General features: G+C 38.7%; 1 pseudogene; it reads right to left on the reverse strand.

The window, feature by feature from the left end:
- Positions 1-10,105: 10,105 nt before the first annotated feature.
- LOC113896504 lies at positions 10,106-10,865 on the reverse strand (annotated as a pseudogene).
- Between the last annotated feature and the right edge of the window lie 8,156 nt (positions 10,866-19,021).

Genomic DNA, 19,021 nt, shown 5'->3' on the forward strand with positions numbered 1-19,021 from the left:
AATGACAAACACTGAAAATGTTATATCTAATCTAAAACACTAGATTTCCCCCTTAATTTACTTAAAAGACAAATGCCCAATGAAAGTGAAAATAGTAACATTATAAACTGAGGTCTATACTCTACATAAATTAAAATTATGGCTACATCACAAAGGATGGAGAGGAAAATGAAGTTAGGCTGTGCGTGCTCCTTATCCTGTTCGTGACGCCATTTGTCTCGCTGTTCACACTGTCCGCACGGTTTGCTGAACCCAGGGTAGGCAAGACGCGAGCTCAGAGGCTGCAAGAAGGCTTGAGGAGACACATTTATTCTCTCCTGGCTGGTGAAGCAGCAGCCATCGCATAACCTAACACAACACAACCTCTCTCCTGGCTGACACAGCAGCCACAACAGTATTCTCTCCTGGCTGACGCAGCACCCGTTCCACAATTCTCTCTTCTCATGGCTGACCCAACAGACACAGCCATGTAGCAACAACAACGCCTCCACCTTTTAGGTGGAGCTCACATATATGTACAGCCCCCAACCCGTGACTAAGCAAGGACCTCGTGACGTGCATGCGCAGTGCTACAAATGATCCCAGCTGTTACATAGTCATTATTTACAAAACGTGGGGCGAAAGAGCCTGAGTACGTACCCGATCGTGGCTAATATGCTCTCTCCCCACGTACTGCCATTAGTTTCTTATATCTGTTAAGTGTGAATAACAATGTGGGAAGTTAAACAATATTAATTATAATTAGACTGTGATGAATTAATAACACATAATCCTTAAAGAGCCAACAAAAATAAAAAGAAAAATAGCTTTGATGCCAATAAAGAAAATGAAAAAAAGAATACAAAGTATTTGATTAATCCAAAAGAAAGCACAAAAGAGGAAGAACACAAAGCAGATGGGACAAATAAATAATTACATGTCATACTTAAAGCTCACTATATAATTTAGTAAAACTGAGCTGAATACTGTGATTAAAAGGAAATGGTTGTCAGAGTAGACTTTTTAATTATTTATTTTAATAAATTTATTTAATTTATTTATTAAAGTTTTTTACTTTACAGTAAAAACAATGCCCAGACTTCCCTGGTGATCCAGTGGATAAGAATCTTCCTGCCAATGCAAGGCTCAGTCCCTGGTCTGGGAAGATTTCACATGTTGCAGGACAAGTAAGGCCACACACCACAACTACTGAGCCCACACTCTAGAGCCTGCATGCCGCAACGACGGAGCCCACGTGCTTCGACTACTGAAGCCTGCGGCACCGGTGCTCGGTACCGAGAGAAGCCGCAAGAGAGGCCCACACACCGCAACTAGAGAGAGGCCTCACTTGGCAGTGAAGACCCAGGGCAGCCAAAAATAGATAAGCAAATACAAGTTTTAATAAATAAAAAATAAAAACAATGCCCAACTATATAAATGTGAAATATAAAGACACAGATTAAAGATGAAAGGATGGGAAAGTATGAAAATAGTAAAAGTAAGAAAACTGGTAGGGTTACGTTAAAATAAAACAAAGCAGACTTCAAGGCAAAGCATTTCCACAGATAAAGGGAGACGTTTCATAATACCACAAGCGTTAACTCAGCAGGAAATCATTAAAATCTTAATTTTGCACCTAATAACTGAACTTCAAAAATCATAAAGCAAAAACTGAGTAACAAAATGAGAAAAATAAAAATTTTGCCAATCATGACTGGAGATTTTGGAGCCTCTACCTCAGTAATTTACAGAATGAGGAGACAAAAAAAAGAAATAGTAATCATATAAAAGATCTGAACCACATTATCAATGATCATGCTCTTACTGACACTTTCAGAATATCTCCCTGAACGATTTTAAAGTACACATTTTTTCAACTGCACACGAACACTTACCAAAATAGACCGTATACTGAGTCATAAGTCTCAATAAAGTGCAAAAGATAAAATCTTATAGTATGTTTTCTGAGCATAATGGAATTAAATTAAAAGTCAAGAACAATAGATATCCAGAAAATCCTCCTAAATATTTGAAAAGTAAACAACATTCTTCTAAATGAAAGTGAAAGTTGCTCAGTCATGTCAGACTCTTTTCGACTCCTTGGACTATGCAGCCCATGGAATTCTCCAGGCCAGAATACTGGAGTGGGTAATCTTTCCCTTCTCTGGGGGATCTTCCCAACCCAGGGATCGAACCCAAGTCTCCCACATTGCAGGCAGATTCTTTACCAGCTGAGCCACAAGGGAAGCCTGCAAATACTGGCTTAGGTAGCCTATCCCTTCTCCAGCGGATCTTCCTGACCCAATAACTCATGATAAAAAATTAGTAGGAAAATTAGAAAATATTTTAACTGAATGATGATGAAAATAAAAAGTAAGAAATTTTATGGAATGAACTTAAAGCAGTGCCTACAAGGAAATATTCAATCATAAAATTCTATAATAAAAAATAAAACAAAGATTAAAAACTGATAGCTCAAATTTACTAAAAAGGAGAACACATTAATCCCACAATGAGTAGAAGGAAAGAAATAATAAAAACCAAAGTCAATTAAATAAAAACAAGCAAATAAATAAAAAATAATAAAGCCAAAAGATAACTCTGAAATGATTAATAAAAAATTTTTAAAACCCAGCAAAACTAATCAAGATAAAAAGAAAAACTTACAAATATCCAAAATAGAAGATAAGACATCACTACAGAGCCAATAGATATAAAGTATAAGGGATTATTCAGAGAAGGCAATGGCAACCCACTCCAGTACTCTTGCCTGGAAAATCCCATGGACGGAGGAGCCTGGTGGGCTGCCGTCTGGGGGGTCGCACAGAGTTGAACACAACTGAAGCGACTTAGCAGCAGCAACAGCAGCATAAGGGATTATTATAAACAACTTTATAATAATAAACTCAAGATTTTAGATGAAATGGATAAGTTCCTTGAAACAAAATCTACCAAAAGTGACACACGTGAAAAAAGAAACAATATGAATAGCCCTATTTTTTAGTGTCCTATGGCTTCACAGCCAGTCCCAAAACTTAGCAATTTAAAATAACAAAAACAACAACCATTGCGTGGCTGCTGAATTAATTGACTTCAGTTGGGTGTTTCTCCCCATCCAATGGCGTTGGCCGGGATGACTCAGCCTGCTCCTTTCAGTTGGCAGACGGGCCACGCTGGAAAGTTCACGGATGCATTACTCACATGTTTGGTACCTAGCGCTCCTTCAGATGGTCTCTTCTCTTGAGCTCCCTCTTAACCATGCAGCCTCAGAGCAGTCATATTTTCTCTATTGTGGCTGACTTCAAGAGGGAAAGCGTGAGCTGCCGGGGCTCCTACGGGACAGAATTAAACTGACTGTCATTTTCCCATATTCTATTCGTCAAAATAAGTCTTAAGACCACATTAGCCTCAAGAGACGGAGATATATGCAAAGGAATGCACACAGAGGGGTAAGAAATGGATGGCATCCCAGTTTGGAGATCCTCTACCACAACCTAAATCTATTAAATAACCGTAACCAAAAACTACCCCCCACCCCCCACCACAAAAAAAAGAACTGAAGGCCTAGATGATTTCAGTGGTTCAGTTTAGTTCAGTCCCTCAGTCATGTCTGACTCTTTGTGACCCCATGGACTGCAGTACACCAGGCTTCCCTGTCCATCACCAACTCCTGGAACTTGCTCAAACTCATGTCCATCAAGTTGGTGATGCCATCCAACCATCTCATCATCTGTCGTCCCCTTCTCCTCCTGCTTTCAATCTTTCCCAGCATCAGGGTCTTGTCCAATGAGTTAGTCCTTCACATCAGGTGGCCAAAGTATTGGAGTTTCAGCTTCAGCATCAGTCCTTCCAATGAATATTCAGGATTGATATCCTTTAGGATGGACTTGTTGGATCTCCTTGCCATCCAAGGAACTCTCAAGAGTCTTCTCCAACACCGCAGTTCAAAAACATCAGTTCTTTGGTGCTCAGCTTTCTTTATGGTCCAACTCTCACATCCAGACATGACTACTGGAAAAACCATTGCTTTGGCTAGACAGACCTTTGTTGTCAAAGTAATGTCTCTGCTTTTTAATAGGCTGTCTAGGTTGGTCATAGCTTTTCTTCCAAGGAACAAGTGTCTTTTGAATTTCATGGCTACAATAACCATCTGTGGTGATTTTAGAGCCCAAAAAAATAAAGTCTGTCACTGTTTCTATTGTTTCCCCATCTATTTGCCATGTAGTGATGGGACTGGATGCCATGATCTTAGTTTTTTGAATGTTGAGTTTTAAGCCGACTTTTTCATTCTCCTCTTTCACTTTCATCAAGAATCTCTTTAGTTCTTCTTCACTTTCTGCAATAAGGGTGATGTCATCTGCATATCTGAGGTTATTGCTGCTTCTCCCAGCAATCTTGATTCAAGACTGTGCTTCATCCAGCCCAGCATTTCATATGATGTACTCTTCATAAAAGTTAAAGAAGCAGGGTAACAATATACAGCCTTGATGTACTCTTTTCCCAATATAGAACCAGTCCATTGTTCCATGTCCAGTTCTAACTGTTTTTTCTTGACCCACATTAAGATTTCTCAGAAGGCAGGTCAGGTGGTCTGGTATTCCCATCTCTTTCAGAATTTTCCACAGTTTGTTGTGATCTTCATAATCAAGATAATCACGATGGTGTGATCACTCACCTAGAGCCAGACATCCTGGAATGTGAAGTCAAGTGGGCCTGAGGAAGCATCACTACAAACAAAGCTAGTGGAGGTGATGGAATTCCAGTTGAGCTATTCCAAATCCTGAAAGATGATGCTGTGAAAATGCTGCACACAATATGCCAGAATATTTTGAAAACTCAGCAGTGTCCACAGGACTGGAAAAGGTGTTTTCATTCCAATCCCAAAGAAAGGCAATGCCAAAGAATGCTCAAACTACTGCACAATTGCACTCATCTCACACGCTAGTAAAGTAATGCTCAAAATTCTCCAAGCCAGGCTTCAGCAATACGTGAACTGTAAACTTCCAGATGTTCAAGTTGATTTTAAAAAAGGCAGAGGAACCAGAGATCAAATTGCCAACATCCTCTGGAGCCTCGAAAAAGCAAGAGAGTTCCAGAAAAACATCTACTTCTGCTTTATTGACTATGCCAAAGCCTATAACTGTGGATCACAATAAACTGTGGAAAATTCTGAAAGAGATGGGAATACCAGACCCCTGACCTGCCTCTTGAGAAACCTGTATGCAGGTCAGGAAGCAACAGTTAGAACTGGACATGGAACAACAGACTGGTTCCAAATAGGAAAAAGAGTACGTCAAGGCTGTATATTGTCACCCTGCTTATTTAACTTATATGCAGAGTACATCATAAGAAACGCTGGGCTGGAAGAAGCACAAACTGGAATCAAGATTGCCGGGAGAAATATCAAGAACCTCAGATATGCAGATGACACCATTGTTATGGGAGAAAGTGAAGAGGAACTAAAAAGCCTCTTGATGAAAGTGAAAGAGGAGAGTGAAAAAGTTGGCTTAAAGCTCAACATTCAGAAAACTAAGAGCATGGCATCTGGTCCCATCACTTCATGGCAAACAGATGGGGAAATAGTGGAAATACTGTCAGACTTTATTTTTGGGGGCTCCAAAATCACTGCAGATGGTGACTGCAGCCATGAAATTAAAAGACGCTTACTCCTTGGAAGGAAAGTTATGACCAACCTAGATAGCATATTCAAAAGCAGAGACATTACTTTGCCAACAAAGGTCCGTCTAGTCAAGGCCATGGTTTTTCCAGTGGTCATGTATGGATGTGAGAGTTGGACTGTGAAGAAAGCTGAGCGCCAAAGAATTGATGCTTTTTCACTGTGATGTTGGAGAAGACTCATGAGAGTCCCTTGGACAGCAAGGAGATCCAACAGTCCATTCTAAAGGAAATCAGTCCTGGGTGTTCTTTGGAAGGAATGATGCTGAAGCTGAAACTCTAGTACTTTGGCCACCTCATGCAAAGAGTTGACTCATTGGAAAAGACCCTGATGCTGGGAGGGATTGGGGGCAGGAGGAGAGGGGGACGACAGAGGATGGGATGGCTGGATGGCATCACTGACTCAATGAACGTGAGTTTGAGTGAACTCCGCGAGTTGGTGATGGACAGGGAGGCCTGGTGTGCTGCAGTTCATGGGGTCGCAAAGAGTTGGACACGTCTGAGCGACTGAACTGAACTGAACTGAGCTGTTGTGAGCCACACAAAGGCTTTGAGGTAGTCAATAAAGCAGAAGTAGATGTTTCTCTGGAGCTCTCTTGCTTTTTCAATGATCCAACACATGTTGGCAATTCGATCTCTGGTTCCTCTGCCTTTTCTAAATCCAGCTTGAACATCTGGAAGTTCACGGTTCATGTACTATTGAAGCCTGACTTGGAGAATTTTGACATTATTTTGCTAGCATGTGAGATGAGTGCAATTGTGCAGTAGTTTGAGCATTCTTTGGCATTGCCTTTCTTTGGGATTGGAATGAAAACTGACCTTTTCCAGTCCTGTGGCCACTGCTGAGTTTTCCAAATTTGCTGGCGTATTGTGTGCAGCATTTTCACAGCATCATCTTTCAGGATTTGGAATAGCTCAACTGGAATTCCATCACCTCCACTAGCTTTGTTCGTAGTGATGCTTCCTAAGGCCCACTTGACTTCACATTCCAGGATGTCTGGCTCTAGGTGAGTGATCATACCATCATGGTTATCTGGGTCGTGAAGATCTTTTTTCTATAGTTTCTGTGTATTGTTGTCACCTCTTCTTAATATCTTCTGCTTCTGTTAGGTCCATACCATTTCTGTCCTTTATTGTTCCCATCTTCACATGAAATATTCCCTTGGTATGTCTAATTTTCTTGAAGAGGTCTCTAGTCTTTTCCATTCTATTCCAAAGAATAACAAGGAGAGATAAGAAAGCCTTCCTCAGTGTTCAGTGTAAAGAAATAGATTCCACTGGTAAGTCCTATCAAATATTTAAGGAAGAAAGCTATCAGTCTTACAGACCTAGTGGGCTTCCTCGCTTATCAGTTGGCTCAGTGATAAAGAATCCACCTTCCAGTGCAGGAGACAGAAGAGGCATGGGTTCAATCCGTGGGTTGGGAACATGTCCTAGAGAAGGAAACAGCAACCCACTCCAGTATTCTTGCTGGACAGAGGAAATTCTCATGAACAGAGGATCTTGGCAGGCTACAGTCCATGGGTCACAGAGTCAGACATGACTGAATGACTGAGCACACATGCATGCATGCACACACATATGCAAAAGCAAAAAAAATCCTCGATAGAATATCAATAAATAGAATCCTGGCAACATATAAAAGTGATAATAAATCATGGCCAAGTAAATTCTAAGAAATGCAAGTTTTTGAATGTTGATTCAAAAGTGAATCTATAATTCATCCTGTTAATGAAATAAATGAGTAAAATCATATATAGTTATTTTAATAGATGTGGGGCAGGGGGTGACAAAGCTTAACATCAATTCATGACATAAATCCTCAGCACACTGGAAATAAAAATGAATTTCCTCAGTTTGATAACTGTTCCTTATGAAAACCTACAGTTAGCATCACGCTAAGTAGTGATATACTGAATGCCACACTCACAACTTCTACTGAACATCATGCTGGGGGTTCTATGTACTTCAACAAAGCATGCAAAATGAATAAAAGGTGAAAACATTGGAAGGAAGTCAATAAAACCGCCTTTGTTCATAGAAAATGTGATGGTCTACATAGATAATCCTAAAGAGTCTACAGAAAACTACTAATATTAAAAAACAAGTTTAGCAAACTCACAGATATAAGGTCAAAAACAGAAATATTAATAATTGCATTTTATATACTAGCAATAAAAATTGGAATGTAAAAATTTTAATTTACAATAGCGTGAAAAAACATTAGATACATAGAAACACATCTAACAAAAGATACTAAAGACTGTCACACTGAAAATTATAAAACACTGCTAACAGAAATTAAAGGAAACCTTCTTTCACACATTAAAACTAGGGGCACACTGATTTTTTAAAGATATAACTGACATTGTTAAGAAGAAAAAATAGAAATCATTTACATTCCTATACACTAACAATAAAAATATCAGAAAGATAAATTAAAGGAAAAATCCTGTTTACCATTTCAACAAAAGAACAAAATACCTAGGAATAAACCTACTTAAAGAGACCAAAGACTTGTACGCAGGAAACTAAAATACACTGATGAAAAAAAATCAAAGACACCACAAACAGAGAGAGATAGCATATTCTTAGATTGGAAGAATCAATGCTGTCAAAATTACTATGCTTCCCAAAACAATCTACAGATTCAGTGAAATCCCTATCAAATCACCAATGGCATTTTTCACGGAACTAGAACAAAAAAAATCACAATTTGTATGGAAATACAAAGACCCTGAATTGCCAAAGCAATCTTGAGAAAGAAAGATGAAGCTGGAGGAAACAAACTCCCTGACTTGAAATTATACTACAAAGCTACAATCATCAAGACAGTAGGGCACTGGTGTGAAAGCAGAAATATAGACCAATGGAGCAAGACAGAAAGCCCAGAGATAAACCCATGCACCTATGGGCACCTTATCTTTGACAAAGGAGGCAAGAATATACAATGCAGAAAAGACAGCCTCTTCAACAAGTGGTGATGGGAAAACTGAACAGCTACGTGTTTGTTTTTTTTTTTAATGAAATTAGAACACTTCTTAACTCCATACACAAAAATAAACTCAAAATGGATTAAAAACTTAAATGTAAGCCTGGAAACTATAAAGCTCTTAGAGGAAACCATAGGCAGTATACCCTTTGACATAAATTGTAGCAAGATTCTCTCTGACACACCTAGAATAATGGAAATAAAAACAAAAATAAATAGATAAAAGCTTTTTTAAAAGCTTTTACACAACAAAGGAAACTATAAACAAGATGAAAAGACAACACTCAGAATGGGAGAAAATAATTGCAAAGCAAGTAACAAAGGGTTAATCTCCAAAATATATAAGAAGCTTATACAATTAAAAAACACATACAGCCCAATCAAAAAATGGGAGAAGACCTAAACAGACATTTCTCCAAAGAAGACATACAGATGGCCAATAACATGTGGAAAGATTAACAGTAATAATTAAAACTATGATGAGATATCACCTTACACCAGTTAGAAAGGCCATCATCAAGAAATCTACAAACAATAAATCCTGGAAAGGATGTGGGGAAAAGGGAACCCTCCTACACTGTTAGTGGGAATGCAAACTGATACAATCATTATGGAAAACAGTATGGACATTCCTTTTAAAAACTAGGAATAATACTACCACATGACCCATCAATCCCACTATTGAGCATATACTCTGAAAAAACCATAATTATAAAAGACTCATGTACCCCAGTGCTCATTGCAGCAATATTTACAGTGGCCAGGACATGGAAGCAACCTAGACATCCACTGACAGATGAATGGATAAAGAAGTTGTAGTACATATAAATGTACCATGGAATATTACTTGAGCACAAAGGGAACAAATCTGAGTCATTTGTAGTGAGGTAGATGCACCTAGAGCCTATTATACAGAGTAATGTAAGTCAGAAAGAGAAAAACAACTACAGTATATTAATGTATATGTATGTATACATATGGAATCTAGAAAATGGTACCGATGAACCTAGTAAAGAACAGACTTGTGGATGCAGTCAGAGAAGGTAAGGGTGGGACAAACTGAAAAAGTAGCGTTGACACTATCACATGTGAAATAGTGGGTAGTTGCTAAATAACACAGGGAGCCCAGCCCGGCACTCTGTGATGACCTACAGGGGTGGGAAGGGAGTAAGGGAGGTTCATGAGCTAAGGGGTGTGTGTGTGTGTGTATAATTATAACTGATTCTCACTGTTGTACAGCAGAAACCGACACAAAATTATAAAGCAATTTTCCACCAGTTAAAAAATTAATAAAATTTCAAAAATAAAATAAATACAAAATGGAGTGATTTGCTCCCAGAACATCAAACCACAATCTCATGGCAGTTTCAACATCTCCTAGGGGTATGAAATTTTATTGTTTTTGTGCGGCATTATCTTTAATTAAGTATAGACTTTTCCAATCATGTCACCTAGAGGTCATTTTATCCACTGCTGTTTGGCTATGAGTCTCTTGTCTCTCTCTTCAGCAATGGTAAGGTGGACACTCTTTGCATGGGGGAGAGAGATCCATGGTGTTGCCTTTGCCAATAATGAAAATGTTGGAAAATCTGGTGTCAAAGCTGTTGGCACTGGCATCTTTCACGAGCTACAAAAGAACCAGGGTGTCTCTCGCAGTTGGTGATCATATCAATTCTTTCCAGGTTAGCACCTCCAGAAACCATGCAGATTACCAGTGTCAAATTAGATGAAATCAGTAATCTTGCCAGTCACCAGATCAATTTGAATGGTGTCATTCACCGTGATGAGGGACTCAAGGTGGCTGATGGTGCAAACATCAAGGGTCATCAGATGCAGAATTCCTTTTGCCCCGCAAAGATCTTTCTCACTTAGTAAAACTTATACCTGGCCTCTTTTGGTGTAATGCAATGAACAGCAAAAGATGAAAATTCTCTCCAGTCTTGTCAATGCTAATGATATCCATAAAACCAGCAGAGTAGGTTATATCAGTGAAGACCTTGCCACCAATCTAAATGAAACGCTGCATACAAATCTTTATTTCATCTTCTGTCAAAGCATAAATAAGTTTGTTCCTCAGGAAAATTATTAGGAGGAGACATTCCCTTAGCTTATGGGGACCAGTAAATGGATGAGAAGCAAACACACCAGTCAGTTTATCTGGCATCCAACGCTTTGGAGGTGTTACACACTTCAGGTGCTTCTTGAGACCATGAGCCATGACTTCACTGGGCATAAAAGAGCTAGGAAAGTGAATTTTAAATATATAACCTGAAATTTCAGAAGTCTACTGGTCCCATCACTTCATGGGAAATAGATGGGGAAACAGTGGAAACAGTGTCAGACTTTATTTTGGGGGCTCCCGAATCACTGCAGATAGTGACTGCAGCCATGAAATTAAAAGACGCTTACTCCTTGGAAGGAAAGTTATGACCAACCTAGATAGCATATTCAAAAGCAGAGACATTACTTTGCCAACAAAGGTCCATCTAGTCAAGGCTATGGTTTTTCCAGTGGTCATGTATGGATATGAGAGTTGGACTGTGAAGAAAGCTGAGCGCCGAAGAATTGATGCTTTTTCACTGTGGTGTTGGAGAAGACTCTTGAGAATCCCTTGGACTGCAAGGAGATCCAACCAGTCCATCCTAAAGGAGATCAGTCCTGGGTGTTCTTTGGAAGGACTGATGCTAAAGCTGAAACTCCAGTACTTTGGCCACCTCATGCAAAGAGCTGACTCATTGGAAAAGACTCTGATGCTGGGAGAGATTGGGGGCAGGAGGAAAAGGGGATGACAGAGGATGAGATGGCTGGATGGCATCACCAACTCGATGGACATGAGTTTGAGTGAACTCCAGGAGTTGGTGATGGACAGGGAGGCCTGGCGTGTTGCGATTCATGGCGTTGCAAAGAGTCGGACATGACTAAGCAACTGAACTGAACTGAACATGGTAAAGACCTCTTCTGTTTCCTTCCCTCCAAGCGAAGATGGCCTGGCTTTAAAAAAAAAAAAAAAAATCCTTTCTTTTCTTTTGCTAGCACCTTCTTCCCTACTTTCCTTCTACCTATAAAAACCTTCCATTTTAAGCAACTCCTTGAGCATCCCTCTATTTACTAGATTGGATGCTGCCTGACTCCTGAGTTGTTGAATAAAGATAATTAGATCTCCCCACCAAAAGAAAGAAATGAAAGGAGACTAATACTAATAGAAATACACACCACATACAACATTCGAATCATAGGAGTCCCAGAAGAAGAAGACAAAAAGAAAGCCATGAGAAAATACTTGAGGAGAAAATACTTGAGGAGATAATAGTTGAAAACTTCCCTAAAATGGGGAAGGAAATAATCACCCAAGTCCAAGAAACTCAGAGAGTCCCAAACAGGATAAACCCAAGGCGAAACACCCCAAGACACATATTAATCAAATTAACAAAGATCAAATACAAAGAACAAATATTAAAAGTAGCAAGGGAAAAACAACAAATATCACACAAGGGAATTCCCATAAGGATAACAGCTGATCTTTCAATAGAAACTCTACAAGCCAGGAGGGAATGGCAAGACATACTCAAAGTGATGAAAGAAAATAACCTACAGCCCAGATTATTGTACCCAGCAAGGATCTCATTCAAATATGAAGGAGAAATCAAAAGCTTTACAGACAAGCTAAAGCTGAGAGAATTCAGCACCACCAAACCAGCTCTCCAAAAAATACTAAAGGATATTCTCTAGACAGGAAACACAAAAAGGGTGTATAAACTCGAACCCAAAACAACAAAGTAAATGGCAACAGGATCATACTTATCAATAATTACCTTAAACGTAAATGGGTTGAATGCCCCAACCAAAAGACAAAGACTGGCTGAATGGATATAAAAACAAGACCCCTATATATGTTGTCCACAAGAGACCCACCTCAAAACAGGGGACACATACAGACTGAAAGTGAAGGGCTGGAAAAAGATTTTCCATGCAAATAGGGACCAAAAGAAAGCAGGAGTAGCAATACTCATATCAGATAAAATAGACTTTAAAACAAAGGCTGTGAAAAGAGACAAAGAAGGTCACTACATAAAGATCAAAGGATCAATCCAAGAAGAAGATATAACAATTATAAATATATATGCACCCAACACGGGAGCACCGCAGTATGTAAGACAAATGCTAACAAGTGTGAAAGGGGAAATTAACAATAACACAATAACAGTGGGAGACTTTAATACCCCACTCACACCTATGGATAGATCAACTAAACAGAAAATTAACAAAGAAACACAAACTTTAAATGATACATTAGACCAGTTAGACCTAATTGATATCTATAGGACATTTCACCCCAAAACAATGAATTTCACCTTTTTCTCAAGCGCACACAGAAGCTTCTCCAGGATAGATCACATCCTGGGCCATAAATCTAGCCTTGGTAAATGCAAAAAAAATTGAAATCATTCCAAGCATCTTTTCTGACCACAATGCAGTAAGATTAGATCTCAATTACAGGAGAAAAACTATTAAAAATTCCAACATATGGAGGCTGAACAACACGCTGCTGAATAACCAACAAACCACAGAAGAAATCAAAAAAGAAATCAAAATTTGCATAGAAACGAATGAAAATGAAAACACAACAACCCAAAACCTGTGGGACATGGTAAAAGCAGTCCTAAGGGGAAAGTTCATAGCAATACAGGCATACCTCAAGAAACAAGAAAAAAGTCAAATAAATAATCTAACTCTACACCTAAAGCAACTAGAAAAGGAAGAAATGAAGAACCCCAGGGTTAGTAGAAGGAAAGAATCTTAAAAATTAGGGCAGAAATAAATGCAAAAGAAACAAAAGATACCATAGCAAAAATCAACAAAGCCAAAAGCTGGTTCTTTGAAAGGATAAATAAAATTGACAAACCATTAGCCAGACTCATCAAGAAACAAAGGGAGAAAAATCAAATCAATAAAATTAGAAATGAAAATGGAGAGATCACAACAGACAACACAGAAATACAAAAGGTCATAAGAGACTACTATCAGCAATTATATGCCAATAAAATGGACAACGTGGAAGAAATGGACAAATTCTTAGAAAAGTACAACTTTTCAAAACTGGACCAGGAAGAAATAGAAAATCTTAACAGACCCATAACAAGCACAGAAATTGAAACTGTAATCAGAAATCTTCCAGCAAACAAAAGCCCCGGTCCAGACGGCTTCACAGCTGAATTCTACCAAAAATTTAGAGAAGAGCTAACACCTATCCTACTCAAACTCTTCCAGAAAATTGCAAACTTCCAAACTCATTCTATGAGGCCACCTTCACCCTAATACCAAAACCTGACAAAGATGCCACAAAAAAAGAAAACTACAGTCCAATATCCCTGATGAACATAGATGCAAAAATCCTTAACAATATTCTAGCAATCAGAATCCAACAACACATTAAAAAGATCATACACCATGACCAAGTGGGCTTTATCCCAGGGATGCATGGATTCTTCAATATCCGCAAATCAATCAATGTAATACACCACATTAACAAATTGAAAAATAAAAACCATATGATTATCTCAATAGATGCAGAGAAAGCCTTTGACAAAATTCAACATCCATTTATGATAAAAACTCTCCAGAAAGCAGGTATAGAAGGAACATACCTCAACATAATTAATAAAAGCTATATATGACAAACCCACAGCAAACATCATCCTCAATGGTGAAAAATTGAAAGCATTTCCTCTAAAGTCAGGAACAAGACAAGGGTGCCCACTTTCACCACTACTATTCAACATAGTTTTGGAAGTTTTGGCCACAGCAATCAGAGCAGAAAAAGAAATAAAAGGAATCCAAATTGGAAAAGAAGAAGTAAAACTCTCACTGTTTGCAGATGACATGATCCTCTACATAGAAAACCCTAAAGACTCCACCAGAAAATTACTAGAACTAATCAATGAATATAGTAAAGTTGCAGGATATAAAATCAACACACAGAAATCCCTTGCATTCCTATACACTAATAATGAGAAAATAGAAAGAGAAATTAAGGAAACAATTCCATTCACCATTGCAACAAAAAGAATAAAATACTTAGGAATAAATCTACCTAAAGAAACTAAAGACCTATATATAGAAAACTATAAAACACTGGTGAAAGAAATCAAAGAGGACACTAATAGATGGAGAAATATACCATGTTCAGGGATTGGAAGAATCAATATAGTGAAAATGAGTATACTACCCAAAGCAATTTATAGATTCAATGCAATCCTTATCAAGCTACCAACAGTGTTCTTCACAGAGCTAGAACAAACAATTTCACAATTTGTATGGAAATACAAAAAAACCTCGAATAGCCAAAGCAATCTTGAGAAAGAAGAATGGAACTGGAGGAATCAACCTGCCTGACTTCAGGCTCTACTACAAAGCCACAGTTATCAAGACAGTATGGTACTGGCACAAAGACAGAAATATAGATCAATGGAACAAAATAGAAAGCCCAGAGATAAATCCACGCACCTATGGACACCTTATCTTTGACAAAGGAGGCAAGAATATACAATGGATTAAAGACAATCTCTTTAACAAGTGGTGCTGGGAAAACTGGTTAACCACTTGTAAAAGAATGAAACTAGAACACTTTCTAACACCATACACAAAAATAAACTCAAAATGGATTAAAGATCTAAACGTAAGACCAGAAACTATAAAACTCCTAGAGGAGAACATAGGCAAAACACTCTCCGACATACATCACAGCAGGATCCTCTATGACCCACCTCCCAGAATATTGGAAATAAAATCAAAAATAAACAAATGGGGCCTAATTAAACTTAAAAGCTTCTGCACAACAAAGGAAACTATAAGCAAGGTGAAAAGACAGCCTTCAGAATGGGAGAAAATAATAGCAAATGAAGCAACTGACAAACAACTAATCTCAAAAATATACAAGCAACTCCTACAGCTCAATTCCAGAAAAATAAATGACCTGATCAAAAAATGGGCCAAAGAACTAAATAGACATTTCTCCAAAGAAGACATACAGATGGCTAACAAACACATGAAAAGATGCTCAACATCACTCATTATCAGAGAAATGCAAATCAAAACCACTATGAGGTACCATTTCATGCCAGTCAGAATGGCTGCGACCCAAAAGTCTACAAGCAATAAATGCTGGAGAGGGTGTGGAGAAAAGGGAACTCTCTTACACTGTTGGTGGGAATACAAACTAGTACAGCCACTATGGAGAACAGTGTGGAGATTCCTTAAAAAACTGGAAATAGAACTGCCTTATGACCCAGCAATCCCACTGCTGGGCATACACACAAAGGAAACCAGAAGGGAAAGAGACACATGTACCCCAATGTTCATCACAGCACTGTTTATAATAGCCAGGGCATGGAAGCAGCCTAGATGTCCATCAGCAGATGAATGGATAAGAAAGCTGTGGTACATATACACAATGGAGTATTACTCAGCCATTAAAAAGAATACATTTGAAACAGTTCTAATGAGGTGGACGAAACTGGAGCCTATTATACAGAGTGAAGTAAGCCAGAAAGAAAAACACCAATACAGTATACTAACGCATATATATGGAATTTAGAAAGATGGTAACAATAACCCTGTATACGAGACAGCAAAAGAGACACAGATGTATAGAACAGTCTTTTGGACTCGGTGGGAGAGGGAGAGGGTGGGATGATTTGGGAGAATGGCATTGAAACTTGTATAATATCATATATGAAACGAGTCGCCAGTCCAGGTTCTATGCACGATACTGGATACTTGGGGCTAGTGCACTGGGACAACCCAGAGGGATGGTAAGGGGATGGGGGAGGGAGGAGGGTTCAGGATGGGGAACACGTATATACCTGTGGCAGATTCATGTTGATATATGGCAAAACCAATACAATATTGTAAAGTTAAATAATAAAATAAAATTTTAAAAAATAAATAAATAAAAAAGAAATAAAAATAAAAAGACTTGCATAGAATGTTGTATAGAAACTTCATTGATAATAGCCCAAAACTGGAAACAATTCAAATGTTTCAGATCAGATCAGATCAGTCTCTCAGTCGTGTCCGACTCTTTGTGACCCCATGAATCACAGCACGCCAGGCCTCCCTGTCCATCACCAACTCCCGGAGTTCACTCAGACTCACGTTCACTGAGTCAGTGATGCCATCCAGCCATCTCATCCTCTGTCATCCCCTTCTCTTGCCCCCAATCCCTCCCAGCATCAGAATCTTTTCCAATGAGTCAACCCTTCACATGAGGTGGCCAAAGTACTGGAGTTTCAGCTTTAGCATCATTCCTTCCAAAGAAATCCCAGGGCTGATCTCCTTTAGAATGGACTGGTTGGATCTCCTTGCACTCCAAGGGACTCTCAATAGTCTTTTCCAACACCACAGTTCAAAAGCATCAATTCTTTGGCGCTCAGCCTTCTTCACAGTCCAACTCTCACATCCATACATGACCACAGGAAAAACCATAGCCTTGACTAGACGGACCCTTGTTGGCAAAGTAATGTCTCTGCTTTTGAATATGCTATCTAGGTTGGTCATAACTTTCCTTCCAAGGAGTAAGCGTCTTTTAATTTCATGGCTGCAGTCACCATCTGCAGTGACTTTGGAGCCCCCAAAAATAAAGTCTGACAGTATTTCCACTATTTCCCCATCTGTTTGCCATGAAGTGATGGGACCAGATGCCATGCTCTTAGTTTTCTGAATGTTGAGCTTTAAGCCAACTTTTTCACTCTCCTCTTTCACTTTCATCAAGAGGCTCTTCAGTTTCCCTTCACTTTCTGCCATAAGGGTGGTGTCATCTGCATATCTGAGGTTATTGATATTTCTCCCGGCAATCTTGATTCCAGCTTGTGTTTCTTCCAGTCCAATGTTTCTCATGATGTACTCTGCATATAAATTAAATAAACAGGGTGACAATATACAGCCTTGACGAACTCCTTTTCCTATTTGGAACCAATCTGTTGTTCCATGTCGAGTTCTAACTGTTGCTTCTTGACCTGCATACAAATTTCTCAAGAGGCAGATCAGGTGGTCTGGTATTCCCATCTCTTTCAGAATTTTCCACAGTTTATGGTGATGTACACAGTCAAAGGCTTTGGCATAGTCAATAAAGCAGAAATAGATGTTTTTCTGGAACTCTCTTGCTTTTTCCATGATCCAGCGGATGTTGGCAATTTGATCTCTGGTTCCTCTGCCCTTTCTAAAACCAGCTTGAATGTTTATCATCAAGTAAACAAATAAATTGCATTTATTCATACAATGGACTAGTACTTAGCAATTAAGTGAATCGAAGTACTGATACATGCAACAACATGGATGATAAACATCATAACGAGTGAAAGGAGTTAGGAAAAAAGAGTATCTGCAATCCATTTACGTGAAGCTCGAAGACAGCAAAACTAAGCTGTGATGTAGATGTCAGGACAGTTCTTGCCTTGGTAAAATGGGGTTTAACTCAATTTAGTTGGGAAGTGACATGTGGGAACTTCTTGAGATAATGGAAATGTTCTCTATCAATTGAAATGACAGTTACACGGATGTATAAACAAATAAACAATAATTGTAGGTAAATAGATACAAAGTAAAATACAAAATGGAAAGCAAACTTGTAAATTTCCTGAGCAGAAAAAAAAATTAATCTTATTCTAGACAACAGGTAAAAACAACCTGGGCCACTTCTTATAATGTCTCTGAAGAGTATAGCAAAGTATTAGTCACTCAGTCATGCCCGACACTTTGAGACCCCTTGGACTGGCAGGCTCCAGACCATGGGATTTCCCAGGCAAGAATACTGGAGGGGGTTGCCATTTCCTTCTCCAGGGGATCTTCCTGATCCAGAGATTGAACGTGGGTCTCCCGCATTACAGGCAGACTCTTTACCCTGAAGAGGATAAATGAAACTTAGACTGTCACCCACAATAGGAAGAAAACTCTAAGCTATATAACAAATCATTGTAAATCATAAGCAGCCTCTGCATTTCACTATGTAAATTGTCCTATAACATACCTCTGTGTCTCATTCCATTGTTACAGAGACCCAGCTTCACAAACTGCTCTTATATGCACAATAAATGCTTACTAAATACGATTTTACTAATCTGGTGGTTCTAATTTTTCTATTTCTGGAGTTATAGGTATATAAACACGCAACTAGGACAAATAAAGCATACTTGTTAACTACATGACACTTATGGGCTACTAGTTTGCAAACTGAGCTAGAGAATCAATGGGATGAGGAACAGCATTCTGATCCCATACAAGTAGGATGATTGCATTATATGTTCTTAGGAACAGATATATTTTTAAGGCTCTTTATTGGATATACATACCATAAAAAGAAAGAAAACAATGACACCA

The sequence above is a fragment of the Bos indicus x Bos taurus genome, chromosome 7, assembly GCF_003369695.1.
Source record: "Bos indicus x Bos taurus breed Angus x Brahman F1 hybrid chromosome 7, Bos_hybrid_MaternalHap_v2.0, whole genome shotgun sequence".
NCBI lineage: Eukaryota > Metazoa > Chordata > Mammalia > Artiodactyla > Bovidae > Bos > Bos indicus x Bos taurus.